General features: G+C 43.7%; 1 protein-coding gene and 1 long non-coding RNA gene across 4 annotated transcripts in view; one reads left to right on the top strand and one right to left on the bottom strand.

The window, feature by feature from the left end:
- Nucleotides 1-8359, bottom strand: part of LOC138649625 (uncharacterized) — a 32354-nt gene extending 23995 nt beyond the window's left edge. Inside the window, exons 1-2 of one of the 3 annotated variants that reach the window (XR_011315335.1) lie at nt 7604-7739; nt 7335-7498 (exon numbers count right to left, since the gene is read on the bottom strand). This is a non-coding gene — a long non-coding RNA (uncharacterized lncRNA). Of the gene's footprint in view, nt 1-7334; nt 7499-7603; nt 7740-8232 lie in introns of those variants that run through there. The other 2 variants (XR_011315334.1, XR_011315333.1) reach the window with 2 other exon arrangements.
- Nucleotides 7765-24217, top strand: part of PC (pyruvate carboxylase) — a 358273-nt gene continuing 341820 nt past the window's right edge. The window contains exon 1 of the mRNA XM_069740167.1: nt 7765-7809. The gene's annotated coding sequence lies outside the window, so the exon portion shown is untranslated. The remainder of the gene's footprint in view (nt 7810-24217) is intronic.

The raw sequence follows: 24217 nt of genomic DNA, 5'->3' as shown, positions 1-24217 counted from the left end.
AGTACATATTTCATAAATGCGGTTTTATTCGCCAAAAATGCTGCAAAAACACTGCTAAACCTGTTTGCTGTGTTTTTTTCTTTTTTTTTTTTTTACAGCATTTTTGCACTTTCTCATTGATTCCTACGGGTGAATAAAATGCCTCAAAAACTCAAAAAAAAAAATTGACATGCTGCAGAATTGACATGCTGAGTATTGATGAGCAAGTATACTCGTTGCTCGGGTGGTCTTCGAGTATTTGTGACTGCTCGGAGATTTAGTTTTTGCTGACGTAGCTGCATGATTTACAGCTGCTAGCCAGCCTGAGTATATGTGGGGGTTGCCTGGTTGCTAGGGAATCCCCACATGTATTCAAGCTGTCGATCAGCTGTAAATCATGCAGCTGAGGCGATGAAAACTAAATCTCCGAGCAGTCACAAAATACTCAGAGACCACCCGAGCAACGAGTACACTCGCTCATCACTAATGCTGAGAAATCTTATAGCTTTTTATGGTACTGTAAAACATAGCTTCTTATTTGCATAAAAAAAAGCTGTAAAAACGCTGCATATGAACAAAGCCTTACGTTGCAGAATTTCCGCTACGCATAGTTCACCGTGGAACAGTCCAGTATGGACCTACTGTTGCTGTTTATGGTGTGTGAAAATTGAAGGGGTATTTCAGCTCCGCTCACTTCTTCATTGGGAAAAGAGCGAGGCTGGGCATTTCATGTCTACTGGCACCTGCTGCCAGGTAGTGAGCGACTGACAGATATCATGCAATTTTCCTAATCATAGATCGCGTGAGTGATTTGCAGGTACCCTGAACCTGTACTATTCCTTGATGCAGGTGTCTATTTATGTGACATCACCGATCCTGATCACCTCCTGATGCGGAAGTGTTCAGTGCCGGAATATCATCTTAGGGAAACGGAAACTTTGGTGTTTCTTCTTTCCACAGTTTGGAGATCACCACTTCTGTAACTAAATATTCTCATTCATGATAAGGCTGGTTTCATACATTAATTTTTATGTGATAAGTGAGCTTTTATCAGGTGCTTGGTCCATGTGTCAGTTAGTATTTTTGATCCGCGTGTCAGTTAGTATTTTTGATCATTGTGTCAGTTAGTATTTTTGAACTGTGTGTCAGTTAGTATTTTTGAACTGTGTGTCAGTTAGTATTTTTGGTTCGTGTGTCAGTTAGTATTTTTGATCCGTGTATCAGTTAGTATTTTTGAACTGTGTGTCAGATAGTATTTTTGATCATTGTGTCAGTTAGTATTTTTGGTCCGTGTGTCAGTTAGTATTTTTGGTCCGTGTGTCAGTTAGTATTTTTGGTCCGTGTGTCAATTAGTATTTTTGGTCCGTGTGTCAGTTAGTATTTTTGGTCCATTTGTCAGTTAGTATATTTTGTCTGTGTGTCAGTTGGCATTTTTAGTCTGTGTGTCAGTTAGTATTTTTGGTCCATGTGTCAGTTAGTATTTTTGGTCAGTGTGTCAGTTAGTATTTTTGGTCCGTGTGTCAGTTAGTATTTTTGGTCCATGTGTCAGTTAGTATTTTTGAACTGTGTGTCAGTTAGTATTTTTGATCATTGTGTCAGTTAGTATTTATGAACTGTGTGTCAGTTAGTATTTTTGGTTCGTGTGTCAGTTAGTATTTTTGATCCGTGTGTCAGTTAGTATTTTTGAACTGTGTGTCAGATAGTATTTTTGATCATTGTGACAGTTAGTATTTTTGGTCCGTGTGTCAGTTAGTATTTTTGGTCCGTGTGTCAGTTAGTATTTTTGGTCCGTGTGTCAGTTAGTATTTTTGGTCCGTGTGTCAGTTAGTATTTTTGGTCCATTTGTCAGTTAGTATGTTTTGTCTGTGTGTCAGTTGGCATTTTTAGTCTGTGTGTCAGTTAGTATTTTTGGTCCATGTGTCAGTTAGTATTTTTGGTCAGTGTGTCAGTTAGTATTTTTGGTCCGTGTGTCAGTTAGTATTTTTGGTCCGTGTGTCAGTTAGTATTTTTGGTCCGTGTGTCAGTTAGTATTTTTGGTCAGTGTGTCAGTTAACGCTAGTGTGAAAGTAGTCTTAGTTTTTTTGGTCCACATGTCAGTTAGTTTTTTTGGTCCATGTGTCAATAAGTTTTTTTGGTCCATGTGTCAGTTAGTATGTTTTGTCTGTGTGTCAGTTGGCATTTTTAGTCCGTGTGTCAGTTAGTATTTTTGGTCCGTGTGTCAGTTAGTATTTTTGGTCCATGTGTCAGTATGTTTTGTCTGTGTGTCAGTTGGCATTTTTAGTCCGTGTGTCAGTTAGTATTTTTGGTCTGTGTGTCAGTTAGTATTTTTGGTCTGTGTGTCAGTTGGCATTTTTAGTCCATGTTTTAGTTAGTATTTTTGGTCCATATGTCAGTTAGTATTTTTGGTCCATATGTCAGTTATTATTTTTGGTCCACATGTCAATAAGTTTTTTTGGTCCATGTGTCAGTTAGTATGTTTTGTCTGTGTGTCAGTTGGCATTTTTAGTCCGTGTGTCAGTTAGTATTTTTGGTCCATGTGTCAGTTAGTATTTTTGGTCAGTGTGTCAGTTAGTATTTTTGGTCCGTGTGTCAGTTAGTATTTTTGGTCCGTGTGTCAGTTAGTATTTCTGGTCCATGTGTCAGTTAGTATGTTTTGTCTGTGTGTCAGTTGGCATTTTTAGTCCGTGTGTCAGTTAGTATTTTTGGTCCGTGTGTCAGTTAGTATTTTTGGTCTGTGTGTCAGTTGGCATTTTTAGTCCATGTTTTAGTTAGCATTTTTGGTCCATATGTCAGTTAGTATTTTTGGTCCGTGTGTCAGTTAGTATTTTTTGTCTGTGTGTTAGTTGGCATTTTTAGCCCCTGTGTCAGTTAGTATTTTTGGTCCATGTGTCAGTTAGTATTTTTGATCGTGTGTCAATTAGTATTTTTTGTCCGTGTGTCAGTTAATATTTTTTGGTCCATGTGTCAGTTAGTATTTTTGATCCATGTGTCAGTTAATATTTTTGGTCCGTGTGTCAGTTAGTATTTTTGGTCCATGTGTCAGTTAGTATTTTTGGTCCATGTGTCAGTTAGTTTTTTTGGTCCACGTGTCAGCTAGTTTTTTTGGTCCACGTGTCAATTAGTTTTTTTGGTCCATGTGTCAGTTAGTTTTTTTGGTCCATGTGTCAGTTAGTTTTTTTGGTCCACGTGTCAGTTAGTTTTTTTGGTCCACGTGTCAATTAGTTTTTTTGGTCCATGTGTCAGTTAGTTTTTTTGGTCCATGTGTCAGTTAGTTTTTTTGGTCCATGTGTCAGTTAGTTTTTTTGGTCCATGTGTCAGTTGGTTTTTTTGGTCCATGTGTCAGTTAGTTTTTTTGGTCCATGTGCCAGTTAGTATTTTTTGCCCGTGTGTCAGTTTGCATTTTTAGTCTGTGTGTTAGTATTTTTGATCTGCGAGTCAGTATTTTTGGCTCGTATATCAATTAGTATTTTTGTTCCATGTGTCAGTTGGCATTTTTGGTCTGTGAGTCAGTTAGTACCGTATTTTTGATCTGTGAGACAGTTAGTATGTTTGGTCCGTGTGCTAGTTTTTACAAACCTTGTTGCAGCCATATTATTCTTATGAGAAGAAAAACATTTTTTACCATCATTCATCAAAGTAGGACATGTCTCCATTTCTTTTTCTGCAAAAAAAAAACCTACTGGCCAACATGACAGTAGTCAGCACAGCACAGAGGGCACAGATTGTCACAATGACCATTTTGATGCGTTAGTTGCTCCAAGTTCTTCTCCGACTTCATATGATCTTCTTCATAACTTAGGATATATGGAATCAATCTAGCAATTAATTCCAGCCGGTGTCTGGCTTATCTTTATCGTGACACGCTTCTACAATTTCTTTTTTCCTGGACACATACTATAGTCAGTTCCTACATATTGAAAGATTATACTGGTATATTCTGATAAAAAAATCTGAAAGTTACAAAATGGTGAAGCTGTGATATTGCCAGTAGCAACCAAGCATTTGCTTTTATTTTCTAAATTACATTGCAAAAAAAAGCAAATAGCTGTAATAAAACATCTGGTTTATACACAAAAATGAGCTTAAATCAGTGTACAGAACAAATGCCCTGAAATATGGGCCGTTTTATAGATCTTCTCACTTGGTAATGATATTTCTATGCTGAAGAAATATCCTACTTGGAAGATTTTGGTTAGGAACCCAGTGAAGCACTCCATTTTTATGAGAATTTGCTGCTCATTTCCTTATTTTCCTGCTGTCCTCAATATACACTTGATCAGCATTCTGTTGTTTGTTCGGTTTCCCATTTCATAGCATTATTTTATTAGCCAAAAACCAGATACCCGACCAGTGATGTGGAGATCATTAGTGTATGTGATACTCTAGTTAGCTCCTGAAAAAGAACATCCCATAGACATCGGTGATCTCTTTATCACTTATGGCTATAGATATGGATGGTGCTCAACTCTTACTGTTGCTCGTATTCATTCTCGTCTGGATTATTGCAACTCTCTACTCATCGGTCTTCCTCTTACCTAACTCTCCCTTCTCCAATCCGTCCTGAGTGCAGCAGTCATGATCATATTCCTCTCCAACCGTTACACCGTTGTCTCTACCTTGTGCCAGCCATTGCACTGGCTGCCCATCTGCTACAGAGTTCAATATAAACTTATCTCTCTAGCCCACACACCGTACCATGCTTCAGCAGCACCCTACGTCTCCTCCTTCATCTCAATCTACCATCCTACACGTAATATCCTCAATAATCCGAACCTCCCATTCCCATCTCCAAGACTTCTCGTGTGCTGCACCAATCCTTTGGAATGCGCTACCTAGGACAAATCAATTCATTTCCATAATCCCCAATATCCACAGTTTTAAGCGTGCCCTAAAACGCATTTCTTCAGCCTAGCCTATCGCCTTAGCATACTTATATACCAGGACTCTCATATCATCTGTTCTCACACCCTCCATGCAATTAATAACCCTCTGCGTCTGTACTTTTACACATACTGGTGGGTGACTGGTTCATGCAGCATTACATGGACACCAGATTTATTACATTGATGGCTGGTCCATACAATACAAGCAATTGTTACCATCCAGCTTTCATGTCTCCCCTATTTCCTCATAGATTGTAGCTCACCTCCTTCTGTACAATGACTGATAACTCCTCTATATACAGTAGATAACACAGGATCCACCATTCACAATAGGTGATGTCACAGCTCACCTCCTCCTCCTGTACAAAGACTGATAACACCTCTATATACAGTAGATAACACAGGATCCACCATTCACAATAGGTGATGTCACAGCTCACCTCCTCCTGTACAATGACTGATAACACCTCTATATACAGTAGATAACACAGGATCCACCATTCACAATAGGTGATATCACAGCTCACCTCCTCCTCCTGTACAATAACTGATAACACCTCTATATACAGTAGATAACACAGGATCCATCATTCACAATAGGTGATGTCACAGCTCACCTCCTTCTGTACAATGATTGATAACACCTCTATATACAGTAGATAACACAGGATCCACCATTCACAATAGGTGATGTCACAGCTCACCTCCTCCTCCTGTACAATAACTGATAACACCTCTATATACAGTAGATAACACAGGATCCACCATTCACAATAGGTGATGTCACATCTCACCTCCTCCTCCTGTACAATGACTGATAACACCTCTATATACAGTAGATAACACAGGATCCAACATTCACAATAGGTGATATCACAGCTCACCTCCTCCTCCTGTACAATGACTGATAACACCTCTATATACAGTAGATAACACAGATCCACCATTCACAATAGGTGATATCACAGCTCACCTCCTCCTCCTGTACAATGACTGATAACACCTCTATATGCAGCAGATCACACAGGATCCACCATTCACAATAGGTCATATCACAGCTCACCTCCTCCTGTACAATGACTGATAACACCTCTATATACAGTAGATAACACAAGATCCACCATTCACAATAGGTGATATCAAAGCTCACCTCCTTCTCCTGTACAGTGACTGATAACACCTCTATATACAGTAGATAACACAGGAGCCACCATTCACAATAGGTGATATCACAGCTCACCTCCTCCTCCTGTACAATGACTGATAACACCTCTATATGCAGCAGATCACACAGGATCCACCATTCACAATAGGTCATATCACAGCTCACCTCCTCCTCCTGTACAATGACTGATAACACCTCTATATACAGTAGATAACACAGAATCCACCATTCACAATAGGTGATGTCACAACTCACCTCCTCCTCCTGTACGATCACTGATAACACCTCTATATACAGTAGATAACACAGGATCCACCATTCACAATAGGTGATGTCACAGCTCACCTCCTCCTGTACAATGACTGATAACACCTCTATATACAGTAGATAACACAGGATCCACTATTCACAATAGGTGATATCACAGCTCACCTCCTCCTCCTGTACAATAACTGATAACACCTCTATATACAGTAGACAACACAGGATCCATCATTCACAATAGGTGATATCACAGCTCACCTCCTCCTGTACAATGACTGAAAACACCTCTATATACAGTAGATAACACAGCATCCACCATTCACAATAGGTGATGTCACAGCTCACCTCCTCCTCCTGTACAATGACTGATAACACCTCTATATTCAGTAGATAACACAGGATCCACCATTCACAAAAGGTGATGTCACAGCTCACCTCCTCCTCCTGTACAATGACTGATAACACCTCTATATGCAGCAGATCACACAGGATCCACCATTCACAATAGGTCATATCACAGCTCACCTCCTCCTGTACAATGACTGATAACACCTCTATATACAGTAGATAACACAAGATCCACCATTCACAATAGGTGATATCACAGTTCACCTCCTTCTCCTGTACAGTGACTGATAACACCTCTATATACAGTAGATAACACAGGAGCCACCATTCACAATAGGTGATATCACAGCTCACCTCCTTCTCCTGTACAGTGACTGATAACACCTCTATATACAGTAGATAACACAGGAGCCACCATTCACAATAGGGGATATCACAGCTCACCTCCTCCTATACAATTGCTTTGCTAGGATTAGATCATGTGCAAAAAACTGTCCCATTTATTCTCTATGGGGTTGTCGATCACTGCGTTTGGCTTTTTCTGGCAGCTCCATAGAAAATGAATGCAGCAGTGGTCGGACATTTTGTTATGGAGATAAAAGTTTTAGTTCAGGAATGATAATTCCCCATTCTGCTGATTGGTCCCAGTGGTCGGACCTCAACCGATCAGTAAGTATCATCCATTTTATTTACACCTTGGAGAAACTTTCTTAACTTTCTTCTATAGAACCTGCGCTGAATTCCCCTCCCGCTGGATCCACTTTACATCTGGACTCTCCCAACCAGATGCGCCCAAGGCTCGGCATTTTCTTCTGGACTTCATGGTCTTCGGCGAAGGCTGTTACCTGTCGACAGTTACCTGATACGGGGAAGGGAACCGAAATAGAAATTTACGAGCAAATCCCCAGCAATGCGCTGATCCCATTACTGCAGGACTGTGACATAAAGAGTGAACATATTTTACCTTAATAGCCGCATTCTGGAAATCCATCAGCACAAAGATCTTTGGATTAGGTGAGGTCACACAGCTCCGAGCATGTGATTGAAATTATTTGGCCGGAGATTATATTTGGTAATCAGGGGAGTGGCCGATTTATGGTGTTTGCTGCTGCAAACCTCATGATTTAGAGTCACGGTGCATATGACGCTCGCCCATTGTGCAGGGTTAAGGTAAGTGTGCCAGTGGTGGGGACATCTGTAGGCCCCTCACGTACTTTTCATCTACAGGCTGGTGCATGGGGCCTTTCTATATTTCCCTATGCATGCAGATCCTTTGTACTTTCTTTCCCATGAGGCTGTTTTGCATTCAGGATTTTCCTAGGGGGAAGGAAACCGACAAAAGGCAAATTTGTGCTTTGAATCTCATTTTCTTCCATGAACGATTGCTCACTGTAGTTGTTCGTCAATGTTCTCCACCCAAGATGTTTTCTGCTCATCTAACATAACGAGCAGGAAAAACGATCAAAGCCATCGTCGTGATCGCTTCCTAACACTCATGTCATTCAGACTCCTACAAACTCTTAACAAGGGAGCGCAGAAATGAGAGAGGGGGAAGGAAGACTGGAGACGCTGCAATCTGCCTGCGCGACTCACTTGTGACAGTGCCCGCAGCACAATGCTGAGACCAAGGCCTTCTTCGAGCGGGCACCGCAATAACTGAACGCGTGAACGGTTTTCATCCAATTGGGCCTGCCTTACTTTGCCCGGATGTGAATTGTGATTTGCTTCATAGCAGTTTGTACGAACAAAAAAAAAAAGGTTAGGTTCTTCTTGTCTAATTCTAAATGGAATGTGATGAAAGAATCCATGAAGTCGGAGGAGCGTGCTCGAGCAAGCCTCATAACTTACATTTTATGTTTGTACTGTATATGGGATGGGCAGAGACGGGGACCCTGGGGCACAAGTGGCGCCCCTGTGGGAGAGGCAGAAAATGACGGCTGGACTCGTAGTATGGCACCGTTATACTGTATCTAATGTAGATCTTAAATTACAAACTTATGACAGCCCTTAATTCCTTTTTACACTTCTTTAATACTCAAACTATTAGGGTTGTGCAAAACGATTTGTAGGACACTGGCCAAGTGGCCAAGACAAAAGTCCATTCAAACCTCGTCCTACTTGCCAACATCCCCACTTCTGAACAGTAGACTCGACGTTACCCACTGATCGACGTTGGACCCACTGATCAGAAGAGGCACCGGCGTTGCCAACTGGCAAGAGAAGAATGGAAAGGTTCTGGCGTATCCCTCACATATGACCGATGTGTTTGCTGGACAAGGGTCCTATCATTTTTTTTCCTCAATGCCAGTAACTATTATTTCAAAGATTTGAAAAATATTATGGAGACGACAAAGTGCTGCCGATCGGTGTGTAGGGAGGTCTACATTCTGAAGCCCAATGACAGCTCAAAATATCGCTCTGAAGTGAGCAACTCCCGCATGAATGTGTGTACAGAGCGGTGTACCGGATCAATAGAAACTCAACAGGTCCGTACACAAGGCTCTGAGCTCGGACTCATGCCGGAACTGCAGGCTTCGGAGCAGTGGGGGTCTCAAGATCTGAACCCAAACCAATCAACAACATTTTGTAGACTCTATAATAATACAAATGTTTTGAAATGATGGCTATCTTTTAACCATTTTTCTTGGCGGCTTCATAGATCCTTCCGTGATGATCGTGTACAGTAGGGTTTTTTCAGTTGACAAGTCTCCCGGAAAAAGCAAAGATGAGTCTTCAAACGTTCCGGGTGCCTAGTAAACCCCTTAAAAACAAGCATTTCCAGAAAGTTTTTGTGCCAGATGTTTGGATGTGCTTTCAAGGGGGTATGGTAGGTTGGTCTCAAAAAGGGATCAAGGTCATCAGAATGTTTTGGGCCAGATAACTGGTAAAAAGCTGGAAAGTGTGGCAATGACTATCCTGACCAATATTCGATATATTAACTTTATTGAGGTATTCTGAGGTTTGGAAGTTCAATAACAACTGGTGGGACATAGAAGCGCAAATTGGGTGTTATCCAGACAATCGGCGTTTAACTAAGTGGAAAATGCTCTCCTTGTGGTGTTATCAGGAAGCACAGCACTTTAGAAGGTCTCAGAAATAAAAGGTCCAGCAGCTGCTGCTCTGCAAGTTGGTGGATCCAACTTAGAAGTGAAGAGATGTGGAAAAGCGGATGTGCTGCGCTGTTGGAGTCTCAACATGTGGTTATCCTGATGAAGAAGTGGGTACATTTCGAAAACGCGTTGAGAATAAAACTGCATTATCTACTCCATCATCTCAAGTGTCTTCTGACATCTTTATCTGTTGAGACATCAGTAGCGCAGCACATTTGATTCTCCACATCTTTTCATTTCCAAAGTTTGGAAGTTATCTCTTATCCATGAGATAGGGGATACTTTCATGATCACTGGGGGTCTGATTGCTGGGACCCCCACCCATCCTGAGAACTTGGGCCAGGTACAAATTGGGGCTGAAATTCAGCCAAGGCATTTGAAATCACAGGTCCATGTTGTCCCCGTTCCCAAGAACCAGATGGGATATATCACTAATATTACGCTGGATGGAGGAAAGGAAGATTTTCTACAAGACCAATATTTCTAATGATACCCATGGCCTGCTGGGGTAAGTGACGGAGTCAGCAACTTTGTGATCCATCACAACTCTTAACAGTATGGGTATCTTGAGAACACCTATTCTGTTAACAACATAGCAGACAAGGCAGCCCATGACCAGACAGGCCCTTCTGGCATTTGCCAGAATTGCCAGATGGCCAGTCCGGCCCTGACCGGGGCTCTGAAGAACCCTATGTAAATGGAATGGTGGTCGATAATGCACACTACCTCTACACTCATTCTTATGGGAATGCCTAAAATCAGTCGAGCGCAGCTCTGGCGGTCCCATTTTAGAATGAATGGAGCAACAGTGCACATGCTTGGCCGCCGCTCCATTCACACGGAACTCTTCAGAGCCCCTGTTTTAGGGATGGGTATGGAGATAACTTCCAAACTTGAGAATACCCTTTTATATAGGGGTAATTCACAGTTATCAGATACTAAATCAAATAGTTGCAAAGTATTTTAACCTTAAAGGCTCATGGACATGGACATATAACAGCTCAGTTTTGCATGAGATCAGAATTGGTGATTCACAGAGGTACATGAGCTCTGTACTATACATCTGTGTGCCTCCAGATTCATCTGTATATACAGAGCCGTTCTTTTTCACAAGCATCACTCCTAGGAAAAGATTTCTCCGTAAACATGGAGTCAGATGGAGCCTGCATGGTAGTTCACGTACCTGTGTGCATGAGCTCTTTGATATACAGTACAATAAATCACAAGGTAGACACCATGGAGACGCCCTGTGTGATTGAGCCCAAGGGGAGAAATTTTTGAGGAAAAATGACAGAACAACAGGTTCTCTGCACAGTAAGAAACAATTACATTCAGCTTTCACTTAGAGGTGAAGTTAGGACATGTGGCAGGGTGACATTTACTCACCCCTCAAGGGTGTCCTCGGTGGAAAATTACAACTTCGATCACATGCAGTTTTAGTAAGGTCTCTTTCAGACAGACTTGGACTGGCCCACAAGAGAACAGGAGAATCCTCTGGTGGGCCACCTCCCTCTTATATGAGCAGTACTTGGCACTATTTACTTGAACCACTATATAAAGACAATACATATACAAAAAAAACAGCCGCACTCCAGTCTTGGTTTCAACGTAGAAAGTTTTTTAGTTTTTATTCAAGTGCACAGGCACCACCAAATAATTTTTAAAGAGAGCAAAACAAGTGATTGCGGACAATACGGTAACACGGTAACGTTTCGACCTGGCACGGTCTTTTTCAAAACCTCAGTTAAATGGGAGGAGTGGTAAGGAAGAGAAGGTAAGAGCAGAGAGTCCCCAAGGACAGTTCCAAGTAGAATCCAGGAGTAAGATGTCCGTATCATTGGTGGTGCAGCTACTGCGATCAGGGACCCCGCTGAGAATCGTACGTCGTAGCAGATCGTTTGAAACTTTCTTTCGTCGCTGGATCTCCCGCTGACATCACTGAATCGGCGTGTTTGACGCCGATTCAGCGATGTCTTCACTGGTAACCAGGGTAAACATCGGGTTACTAAGCGCAGGGCCGCACTTAGTAACCCGATGTTTACCCTGGTTACCAGCGTAAACGTAAAAAAAAAAAACACTACATACTTACCTTCCGTGTCTGTCCCCAGCGCTCTGCTTCTCTGCACTGGCTGTGAGCGCCGGCCAGCCGGAAAGCACAGCGGTGACGTCACCGCTCTGCTTTACGGCTGACCGGCGCTGACAGTGCAGAGGAAAGCACAGCGCCGGAGGACAGACACGGAAGGTAAGTATGTGGTGTTTTTTTTTTTACCTTTACGCTGGTAACCAGGGTAAATATCGGGTTACTAAGCGCGGCACTGTGCTTAGTAACCCGATGTTTACCCTGGTTACCCGGGGACTTCGGCATCGTTGGTCGCTGGAGAGCTGTCTGTGTGACAGCTCTCCAGCGACCACACAGCGATGCTGCAGCGATCGGCATCGTTGTCTAGATCGCTGCAGCGTCACTAAATGTGACGGTACCTTAAGGGTTTAGGAATTACAGCTCTTTAATATGTAGCTGCCTATTTATAAAGAGAGCAAAAGTAATTAGGCAGTTATCTCAAAAGCTTTTTTATAGACTGCATGGGCTTTTCCCTCGCTAATCCATAATCAAACAGGTAAAAGGTCTGGAGCTGATTACAAACCTGGTATTTGCATTTGGAAGATGTTGCTGTGAACCCACAACATGTGGTCAAAGGAGCTTTTAGTGGAAGAGATACAGACCATCATTAGGCTGAAAAACAGAAGTAATCCATCAGAGAGACAGCAGAAATGTTAGAAGTGGCCAAATCAATAGTTTAGTACATTCTGCAAAAAAAGAAAGCATACTGGTGAGCTTGGGAACTAAAAAAAAGGCCTGGAAATAAATGGAAGACAACAGTGGTGGATGATGACATAATCCTTTCCATGGTGAAGAAAAATCCCTCAACGACATCCACTCACGTAAAGAACACTCTCCAGGAAGAAGGTGTTTCAGTATCTAATTCTACCATAAAGGGAAGATTTCATGAAAGCAAATACAGAGGGTTCAGAACAAGGTGTAAACCATTAATCGACCTTGAAAAAAGATTAGACTTTGCCAAAAAAACATCTAAAGAAGCCGCCCAGTTCTGGAAAAGCATTCTTCAGACAGTGTAAGGTTTTGTACTCAGCTGCAGTTGAGGTAGGCACAGGAAGCAATATTGCTGAAATGTCCAGGCAAGGTTCTTTAAAACTTCATAAACTGCTCAGGATAGCAAACAAAAGAACAGCCTTTTCCAGCACAAAGTGAAAACATAAAGTTAAAAGTCCATACAACATCCTCTCGCTCAGGATAATGTCCGGTTCTTTAGGCCGTAGCACAGACCAACACACAGGAGATCCACAGATCTCCTGACCGAGACAATGAATGAGACACTCGGTCTCCATTTTATCTGCCATCCAAGCCCCTGGGGTGGAGATATGTGAGCAGTCATTCCCACCCATCTCTTATGACTGCTCGTAAAATCCGTCCCTGGAATGGAATAATAACCCTCTCAGCACTATATGTGCTGGAGCATGCTTCTGAGCTCACATCACCGCAACTACCAACCGCAATGACACATATCTCCCCTCAGGGACACATCCGGCGGCCATTTTGCAACAGAATGATGGGAAGAAGAAGGTATGGAGAAGGCTTGGACCAGCTCATGATCCAAAGTACATGATATTGTGGATAAGTAACAGCTTGTTTTAACCATTCAACCCCTTTCATTTTTCCCACAAATGTCAACATTCAGATATATATATATATTCAGGTGATTTACTTATACATTTTAAAGCGAGAAAAGAAATGAGGCTCTCCCTATGTAATACGGTTACCTATAGGAAGATTGCTTGCTCACCTAGGCGCTGTCATGCTGGTGACTCGCACGGTTAGCGGCAGCACTCCCAGCACTGCTGCATCCTCATGTGACTGGAGAGTCTCCACCTGGCTACAGGCAAGCACGGCCAGACTCTGTAGGAATTGAAACCGCTGTGTGCTGCAGAGCTTTTCTTCACTGGCCTATCCTTTGCCAGCAGGGAACATATTAGGCAGATTCTCTCATCACACCTTGCCTGAATTTAGGTTCCTAGTTCCAGTGCATCTTTTCTATCCTGCCAAGTTTCATTAGTGTTGTCTCTCCTGTTACCGACCCGGCTTGTTTCCTCGTTTTGTCTGACCTCCCCACTCTTGACCTCGGCTTTGTATATCGATCTTGTTCTGCTTGCCTTGACCTCGGACTGTTTGACCACATCTCTGTCTGTGCCAACTGTGCTTTGTATTGTGCTTCTGACCCTTTGGTCAGCTGTTGCAGGTCCGAGCACTGGCCTGGAGTGGTACCTGGTGGCTACCCTAATGCCCCAGCCTATCCTCACCATAAGAGGCTCTAGTGAAGACCAGGTAGCCGCTTAGTTATGCCCGTCCAGGGTAAGCACGGCCAGTGGCGCAACGGGTCCACACCCATCACCGTCGCAGGGGAGTTTTGTGTGGCACATCTCTGTGAAAAAGTGAATTTGCCTCAAGTGTAGGGCTGCTGCTCTGGCCACTAAACTCACACCCGATGGGGGGAGGACATGTGGAATGAAGGGAAGGAGAGAAGCAGTCGATCCCAGGCGTTGACGAATGTGATTCCAGGCGGTGAAGTTTAAAAAACATTTATTCTAACAACGCGTTTCGGAGTAAAGTCTACTCCTTATTTTGATTAAAGTCAGTTGGTAAAATGTAAAAAACGAAAAGAAAAGAAATAAAATATACTGTATATGCAAACAAAACATGCTATAAAATATTATCAAGAAGTCACACAAAAAAATAATAAATTGTGTCTAAAGATAAAAAAGAATGCATATATACTTTCATTGACTATTCACCTAATCTATTACTACCTTGTATTTTCAATAGTTCCTGAAATAAACAGGACTGAGGATAGGTTCTCGTTAACTTTGAGATCTTCTGGGATCCGGTATAATACACTACCATCCACTGTATAAATGTTCTGCAGGATAATAATGGCCATTAAAGTTATATTCCCATCTGCTAGTACATAATATAGAAATCTGTTTCTTTCCTGATGTCTTTTCGTTTGCCCCTTGCGGTATTTGAGTAGCGGATTACTTATATTTAATTCCCTACCTAATATACATTTTGTTCCCTAAAGGTAAATGTGTAAGCTAAGGAGCTATTTATGATTTCTATTTGAATGCATAAACTCTTTCCATAAATGCCGACAGGTCTCCGGCGTGCCAGCCGCTTCCATGCTATTTAGTGTCATCTTTTTATTACTCTTCGACAATAACAGTGCCAAGTGCTGTTTCACCTTGTCGTATAGGAAATGTCATTTTTAACTTCATTTCTTGCGCCGGTAAAGTTCGCCGCCTGCCGTACATACACATGTGCACCACATAATAGCCCCAATGATGCCCCCCAAGAGAGGGGCAGAGAATAAACAAATTTCATAGGGGTAATAATGGGTCTCCGTGATTTGGGCTCGAAAATCCTATAGGAATAATGACTTTTAATAAATATGACATCAGTAGCCATTGCCCAATATACTGCTATCAATATAATACCTTCTGCATAGGCAGCAGGGAATTTAAAAGGGTTGTCCATGACTCTTACATTGGTGGCTATTCCTTGATAGGTCATCAATATCTGATCGGTGGAAGTGCGACACCCGCCACTGCAGCCAATCATCTGTTCCTGGTGCCAGCGTGCTCAGTTGTGGGGCTGCACAGCTCCATTAACTATATACTGGCCGCTCCCATTATATAGTGGCCGCGGATATACATTACCAGGTCACAACCACTATACAGTTGATTGGAGCTGCTCAGTGCAGCTCCGGATCTGAAAACATATGTCCGGTGCCATAAACAGCTGATCGGTAGGATTGTTGAGCGCTTCACCCCAACCAGTGAGATATCCTAAGGAGAGGCCATCAATGTAAAAGTACAGGACTAGCCCTTTAAATGCCTAGTCTAGGTCTGAATCATTCTGTCTGGCATGTTATGAAATTGCTAAAATAAAAAAAAAAACCCTGTAGAAAAGCATAATTATAATTATTTCTCTCAGTGGAGGGCTTCTTGAGCACATTCTGCTAGTACTATAGGTGCTGGAACTCTCCCTCAATTCCCAAGATACATTGATTCTGCCATTGTTCAATAGCATGCCTTCTCTGAAAGCCTCAGGAAGATAACTTCTTTGTTGTATCTGAGCGTCAGAGCCAGGTAATATTTCCTGTTATCCGTCTGAATAAGGTGTTGAATCCTCGCTATGACCTATCCCAGCTGATCACCCTTGGTACAAAAATAATAGAATACCTCAGTATACAGGAAGGAAGAGGAGTTCACTGCCTGTGCAGGGAGGAGGAGACTGATTTGTGAACAGAGAAAGAGAGACTTGTGTGTGCTGAAAAAAGGAGCCTGCTCTGTGTGCAGAAAAGAGGAGGAGACTGCTTCCTGTGCTGCAAGGAAGAGGAGGAGACTGCTTCCTGTGCTGCAAGGAAGAGGAGGAGACTGCTTCCTGTGCTGCAAGGAGGGGGAGGAGACTGCTTCCTGTGCTGCAAGGAGGAGGAGGAGACTGCTTCCTGTGCTGCAAGGAGGAGGAGGAGACTGCTTCCTGTGCTGCAAGAAAGAGGAGGAGACTGCTTCCTGTGCTGCAAGGAGGAGGAGGAGACTGCTTCCTGTGCTGCAAGGAGGGGGAGGAGACTGCTTCCTGTGCTGCAAGGAAGAGGAGACTGCTTCCTGTGCTGCAAGGAGGGGGAGGAGACTGCTTCCTGTGCTGCAAGGAGGGGGAGGAGACTGCTTCCTGTGCTGCAGGGAGGAGGAGGAGACTGCTTCCTGTGCTGCAAGGAGGGGGAGGAGACTGCTTCCTGTGCTGCAGGGAGGAGGACACTGCTGTATGTGCTGCAAGGAGGAGACTGCTGTGTGCAGAGGAGGCTACTGTGTGTCCTACATGGAGGAGGAGACTGCTTTGTGTGAAGAGGAGGAGACTGTTGTGTGAACAGAGAAACAAGGGGGGGGGGAACTGATTCCTGGGCTGAACAAAGGAGGAGGAGACTGTTGGGTGTGCTGCAAGAAGGAAGAGGAGGAGGAGACTGCTGTGTGCAGAGGAGAATGTTACAGTGTGTACTGCAAGGAGGAGGAGGAGACTGCTGTGTGTGCTGCAGGCAGGATGTGCAGACTGATGTGTGTACAGAGGGGGCGGCTGCTGTGTATTTGTCCTCAGGACTGAGAGCTGTCTCCTATTGTGAGAGTTGATGCACATAGACATTACATGACGCTGACCCAGTGATACTCCTGTGCTGTATTGTGTTTCCTTCCATCTTGCTATGATCTCAGTAGATGGGACTATGATTAGACCTAGACAAGTCCCTGCCAAGTTCTAACCTCCAGATGCTGGTGCGGTGATCAGTGATAGCGGAGTTGTGCTGTGAGGTGTCATAAAGTTCTGCATGAAGACCTTCACCTCCCGACAGAATTATTTGGCATCAGCAATCTTCTGCAGTGCATAACCAAGTCTGCTGTGCCGCTAGCCAAAGGCTAATCAGACAATGAGAAGACAATCACATTCTGTATGGCCACCCAGGCTGCCAAACAGGTCCTAAAATACTCCTAAAATAGTCTGACAGTGGGCTGCATGGAGGAGGCCGGAGATTTGGGTTTCTTATATTCTCCTTGCTGTTGATTCAGAGTGTTGTTCATAATCATATCAGGGGTACATTGACTTGGTCAATCTAGAGCATATGATTAGTATTACATTATGTAATTCCTAATTTTAAATGTCAAAGGTATACCCAATGTGATGAACCCGCACCTCGCCTGATACCTATTAAATCGGAGAGATTATGTGGTATGGTTTCCCCATTTGCATCAATATGATGTTCCGCACCACCTGAGGACATGTACGGTCAACTTGGCACAGTTAAACACAGACATCCCCTGTCCACATGGGCCCAGCGAGACATGGGGACTGAAAGGATGTGGCCCACGCAGTCACTGACGTTACACAACACTTGCTCACAACCCTGACAAGCTGAGAGGCCCCGTTTACAAGCAGCAATGAAACAGAGCCTGATCAGTCCTTCAGGATGGAGCGTCCCCAGACACAGGGCCGCGGGTACTCGGTACCGGTCCTCTCAGTCTCGGTGCTGGGGTTGTCACGGTGGCTGGACCCGGTCCGTGACCCTGCTAAAGAGCGTCCAATGAAAGGGGTGATGGTAGTTTGTCAAGGGTTCGTGACGCCACCTGTGGTCTTTGGTCAGGGTGACCGACGCTGCTTAGGGGTCCGCTGGGGTGATGGAATGGCAGCTAGATGGTATACCTTCCCACAGGTGAAATGTATCCCCAGGACTTCCCAGTAGTGTAGGTGGCGATGATGTGAGGTGCAGTTAATAACGAGGATACAAGGTTGCAGTCTCTTTACCTTTTACTGAAGACTTCGGGATCCGCAATCCAGAGCACTGTTAACTGGGCTAGCTGAGTCCGGCCGGTCTGAAGGCACATCCAGAGTTCCCTTTGCAGGTGGAAATCAGTGCCTACCAACTAGCGCCTGTGTGTTGTAGTTCTTCTCTGCTGAGCATTCGGGATAGTCCTCACAACTTTCGTATCCGTTCTTTCTCTTTCTCTCCGTCCCCCAAGTTATTGTCTGGATAGGACGCACCCGTTTGACGGGAAGGCTCGGAACTATTCTGGGACCCTAGAGACACCCCTCTTCAACTTATCCCCCTATGTCTGCTTAGATGATGTATGGTAGACAGCCAACCTAAAATCAGCTGTCTTGCCGCTGTTTGAAGTAATGTTTGGAGTCTGTTACTTCCTCGGCGTTCCGGCCACCGGCTATGCGCCTCAGTAGGATGTTGCCGATCACGGGGCACGACTCCTACTGGATATCTCCTTGTGCTGCGATTTCATTTCTCACTTCTCCACAATATCCTTTGCTTCCTGTCCTTCCTTAGGATACCGCCGCAAGGTAGTGCAGGCGCGGTTCCGTACGTTCTGTCCTTTCCTCTAGGTACCTGCCAGGAACCCACCCCTGACAGGTCCTCCCTGGAGCTCTTCCAGGCTGCGTTCTGTTCTAACTTCCTATCCAACCCCAAGTTTTACCAAAGTGTGAGGAGTGGCCTAATACATAGTGCCTTTTGCTCCCCATGGTGGCCGGAGTGTGAAGTGTAATGTGTGACTGTGATACCTGGTCAGGTGAACTCCTTTAGTGCATTCAGACATAACATCACTCCCCTTAGTGGCAGAGCGACATTACTGCAATGACCAGGACTCTGGGGCGCTGCAAGGATTGCCACCAATTCCTTGTTAGATATGAGCCTGGTCCGTTACAAGGATTATATCGGGCCAGAAACCAGCCCCGGTAGCATGGAAAGTTAAATCAAGACACGGACGTGTGGATTTGTGGTTCAAGATAAAGGAGCAGCCCAAGCTTAAATAATATATTTAATTACCTTAAGGGCTCACTACACAAAACACTATATACACAATGGTTATACATATACAATGGTCAGATATGCAAATACAGTAGGTAGTACAAAAGTATGAGCAGAGCAAACATGTCAGTTACCGGTTTGATGTTTGACCATGTGCTAGACCGCATGGGGTGCTAGCTGGTTCCAGGTCCTTCAAGCATGTTACGCGATGTGATGTGACTCCCCTTGAGAAGTGAACAGCAATCATGACAAACAGAGAAAGCACATGGCCCTACACAAGCCTTTAACCCCTTGGCCATTCACACCCATTTCCGCCCTTCTAGGAAAGTCCTAATTCCCCCTCCCTTGGGGTTTTGTGGCTAAAACTCCAAACCTATGAATGATCATAACTTCTGAACGGAAGGTCATAGAGCGGCGGTACTGGCGCCATCGGATCCGGCCAGGTCCCTGTTATGCTTGTAGACCATACAAGGCTTTGCTACCTGGTTTCTACTATCTGTTCTTCATATCTCCCCACCCTGGGGTGATAGAACGGATCGAGACCATGGAAAGCGTTTGTACCATTCCCAAGAACTCGAAAATGTAACCGGTGCACAGCTAGGACTTCAGATCACTCCAAATTCTCCTTAAATCTCCTTATAGAATCCTATCTGACTGGATTAAGCAGTTACACAGGATGACCCCTTGTGGATACTATCTAACCTGGTGGGGTTGTGAGTTCTCACTGTGGAGTTTGTGAGGCTGGACCACCTGCTGAGACAGATGCTGAAGGAGATTTGTAATCTACCATTAGATCCTCCCATATCCTTCACACCCAAAGAATAATGAGTACACCTACAGACCAATGTGTCCCTGTCATCTTGGAGAATAGTTGGAAATATTAGCGGAGAACCAGAGGGAAATATTCACTTTATGTAGCAAGTTAATAAAAAGCCATACAATGACAGTCATTTTATTTCTGCATCATGTTACAGTTATTACCTAGTGTTTAGGTGACTGAGCTAATATACCGTATATACTCGAGTATAAGCCGACCTGAGTATAAGCCGAGACCCCTAATTTTGCCACAAAACTGGGAAAACTTATTGACTCGAGTATAAGTCAAAGGTGGAAAATGCAGCAGCTACCGGTAAATTTCAAAAATAAAAATGGATACCAATAAAAGTAAAATTAATTGATACATCAGTAGGTTAAGTGTTCTTGAATATCCATATTGAATCAGGAGCCCCATATAATGCTCCATACAGTTCATGATGGGCCCCATAAGATGCTCCATACAAAATACGCCCCATATAATGCTGCATAAATGTTGATTATGGCTCCATAAGATGCTCCATACAGACATTTGCCCCATATAATGCTCCACAAATGCTGATTATGGCCCCATAAGATGCTCCATACAGATATTTGCCCCATATAATGCTGCACATGGCCCCATACAGATATTTGCCCCATATAATGCTGCACATGGCCCCATAAGATGCTCCATACAGACATTCGCCCCATATGCTGTTGCTGCGATTAAAAAAAAAAACTGACATACTCACTTCTCAGGCCCCCGGCACTTACTATATTCACCTGCTCCGCGTTCCACCATCGGCGCCGCTGTGTCTTCTGCGTCCTCCGCACTCACTGTTCAGGCAGAGGGTGGCGCGCACACTAATCGCGTCATCACGTCCTCTGACCTGAGCGTCACTGCAGAGGACGGGGAAGACGCAGCGGCGGCCAGCAGTGGAACGGGGAGCTGGTGAATATCGGGCACTGCGTTATACTCACCTGCTCCTGGCACAGTGTCCCTGGTTCAGCAGCGCTGGCAGTTTCTTCCTGTATTGAGTGGTCACATGGTACCGCTCATTACAGTAATGAATATGCGGCTCCACCCCTATGACATCTGATTGACAGCTCCTCAGTGTCCCTCCTCAATGCTGCTCCTGATGAGATCTCACACTGCTCGGTATAAGTTGCAGCTGTAAGTCAGGCTGGGGAAGCTTAAATTGAATACACTTAGTCTCATGAGCTCTCTCACTCTTTAGTTGGACTCATGAAATGCCCATTTTTCATATTAGGACTGTATATACGGTATATATATATATAAAATATGTTCTGACATAGATTTTTAAAGTAAGTACTCCAATTTTATCAGTTTAAAAATGAGCATTTCATCCATTTAGCTAAAGAGTGAAGAAGCCCATGAGACCAAGTGTATTCATTCTTTACCCACCCAGTCTGACTGCTGCCTGCAGCTTGTACTGAGATTTCAGCAGCTGTAGGGAGGGGGGACACTGAGAAGCAGTCAATAAAGCTAAATGTGGAAAAATTGAGCTGGGAGGATGGATAATGAGATGCTGTCAATCAGTCTAGGCAGGAGGAGATTAAGTTTAAACTTTCAAAAAGGATTGTACAGCCATTCTGACATGGATTTTCAAAGTAAGTACACTGGCCTCATCAGGTTTACAAGACTCATTTAATAATGTATTGTGAAATATGTTGAAAGATCTGTTTTTTGGTGCAGTTGGCAACGTCAATCCAACTTTCCAACTTTTATCAGTATGTAGAGATATTCTTCACCTCTTTTGGCCATTTAGGTGGCACGTGAGGTTTCCATCTTCATGTAGAAGAGTTTTGAGAAATATTCCCTTTTCTATCCATCCTATGCCTTTATCTGTTGGGTTTTGCAGTAGGTATGAATGCATATGATGCCTGTGCGTTTAGTGATTTCTCTAAGCGCCTACCACGCCGAATCCGGGGTCAGTGGGTCGACATTGATTACGGGGATATCCACAAGCGGCATTGGCCCGCTTGAATGATTTAGATGGAGTAACACACATATGACAGTAATAAGAAGAGAACGGCAAAAGGTCGGACAACACTGACTGTTTGCGAGACCATTGAAAGCGCTTATTTAATGATCCCGTCCGTCCCAAAACGCGTCAGTCCCGCCATTACTACCAGCTCCAGACAGACGGTTTACAGATTACTCATAAAAATTACCTGTTTAGTTTTCTTTAACTAATGTGCATGAAAAACTAATTTTCTCAGTAGAAAGTCACACTTGCCTGCAGCCAGTATAAAGGTGTACTGGTGAATATTAATTGTGCTGGAAGGATATTGCCAATTTATCTCCAATGGGTTTCCTGGTAATAAAACTCTTTGGAATGGTAATAGTTCTAATCGGGAAATACAGAAAAGAGCCTGAAGACTGAGACTTTAAGATTGGACTCTTTCCGATAATGCGTTCGGCGGTGAAGAATTGTCATTTTTCACACTGGGAGAGTTTATGTCGCCGCTCGTAAGCGGTTCACTTCCTTTAATGGATGACGTTTCTTAATTACATTCCGAACATGCGCGCGCCCATCGCTTTTTTTTCCCCGGTCTAACATACTCAACCAATATCATCAGAAGTTTCCTAATCAACGGAAATGTTCCTTTGTTGTAGCCACCGGGAATCTTCTTCCCTTTATTCTCTAAGTTAAGGAGCTTTTTACAGTTTGATGCCGACAGAACAAACATTTTTGCATGCAAACGACATAATCCGCCGTCTTTATGTTTGCTCGCTGGCTTTTCTAGCCAGCGCCATAACACAGTCACATTGCTATTTTATATATCTTTTTTTTTTACATTTGTTCCGTTTTTTATATCGTACAATTTTGTTTTATACCTCTATAACTTTCTCACCATATTGAAATGTGTTTTCCTTGTTTGCCTGCAACTGTACTGATGTGCGAAATAAATGCGCAAAGGCGGCGAAAGACAGAAATATAATTTTATTACAAGGCAAAAAAAATGTGTAAACCATTTCAGCTTATGTGATGGAGAAAGGAATATATTTTTCTCATTTTTTACCCTCGTGTCAAATGTTACTGGTTTAAAAAGATGCTACAATATGACGCTTGTAGAGTGAGGCTACGAGATTAATAAGATCAGGTCAGACTAACGAATTGCAGGTTTTATACACAGACAGTCAGTGTCGGATTGGGGGGCCAAGGGCCCACCAGTAACCAACTCCAGGGCCCCACTTTTCAGCTACGTGCAAATGTGATTTTTCCTCAATCACAAATGTATATAGCAATGAACGTGGTAGATTGTAAATGAATAAGATTCCGCCTTTGTCTGCACATAGTGATTGAAGTATATTGTCCCAAGTACTGCTCATATAAGAGGGTGGGCCCATCGGAGGATTCTCCTGTGGGTCTTTCCAAGCCTTCAGGCAGTCCTCAACTTACGAACATCCAACTTACTTACACCTCCTAATTACTAACGTAAGATTTAAAGAAAAAACAAAAACTTCACCATATGGCTCACCTCTCCGGCCGACCCACAGCTCGCGGTCCAATACTCTTCTTTCTCCTGTCACTCGCCGAACCTTTGGCTTTTATACTTTAGGCCACGGCCCTCGACTTCCTGCTGCATCAAGTCCTCGGAGGTCACAGCACACTTTTTGATGTCATGCCCTAACAACAGGCAGTGACCTTCACGACCTGGACGTGCTTGTGAGTCCTGGTCTATAGTAAAGAGGCCGGAGATGCGGCTACAATGGAAAGAAGAGGACCAGACAAGGTTCTTTTACAGGCCCTGTTCCAACTTACATACAAATTCAGGTTACAAATGAGCCTACATTTATCTAGTTCAGAACCTGGGGACTGTCCATATATCACTAGGTCATTACTGAATTTGTAAGTTTGTATGGAGATGGACCTACTGCCCATGTTCCACCCTGAAGAACATGCGTATTGTTGTATTGTGTAATGTAAACTGTGCATTGAGATTGTGTTCTGCCCGACAGTAGGGAGAGTTAGCGTTAATCACTGGAACTAGCCCAGAGTGGGAGGATCTAAGGTGGAGGGACAAAGACAGTTTCCTGTCAGAACGTCAGATATGGCCGAGTGTGCGTCCGAAGTAGACCTAAGGTCTGGACAGTAAGCAGTGCTCAATGACGTGAGTGTCCCTGAAGTGAGGGGAGACTGAGATGGTGGTTAGCATGAACCGGAGTAAAGAGAGAAGGAATACTGACAGAAAAGAGAGAAGGAATACTGACAGAAA

The sequence above is a fragment of the Ranitomeya imitator genome, chromosome 9 (genome assembly GCF_032444005.1).
Source record: "Ranitomeya imitator isolate aRanImi1 chromosome 9, aRanImi1.pri, whole genome shotgun sequence".
Lineage (NCBI taxonomy): Eukaryota > Metazoa > Chordata > Amphibia > Anura > Dendrobatidae > Ranitomeya > Ranitomeya imitator.
This window is presented reverse-complemented; position numbering and strand designations above follow the sequence as displayed.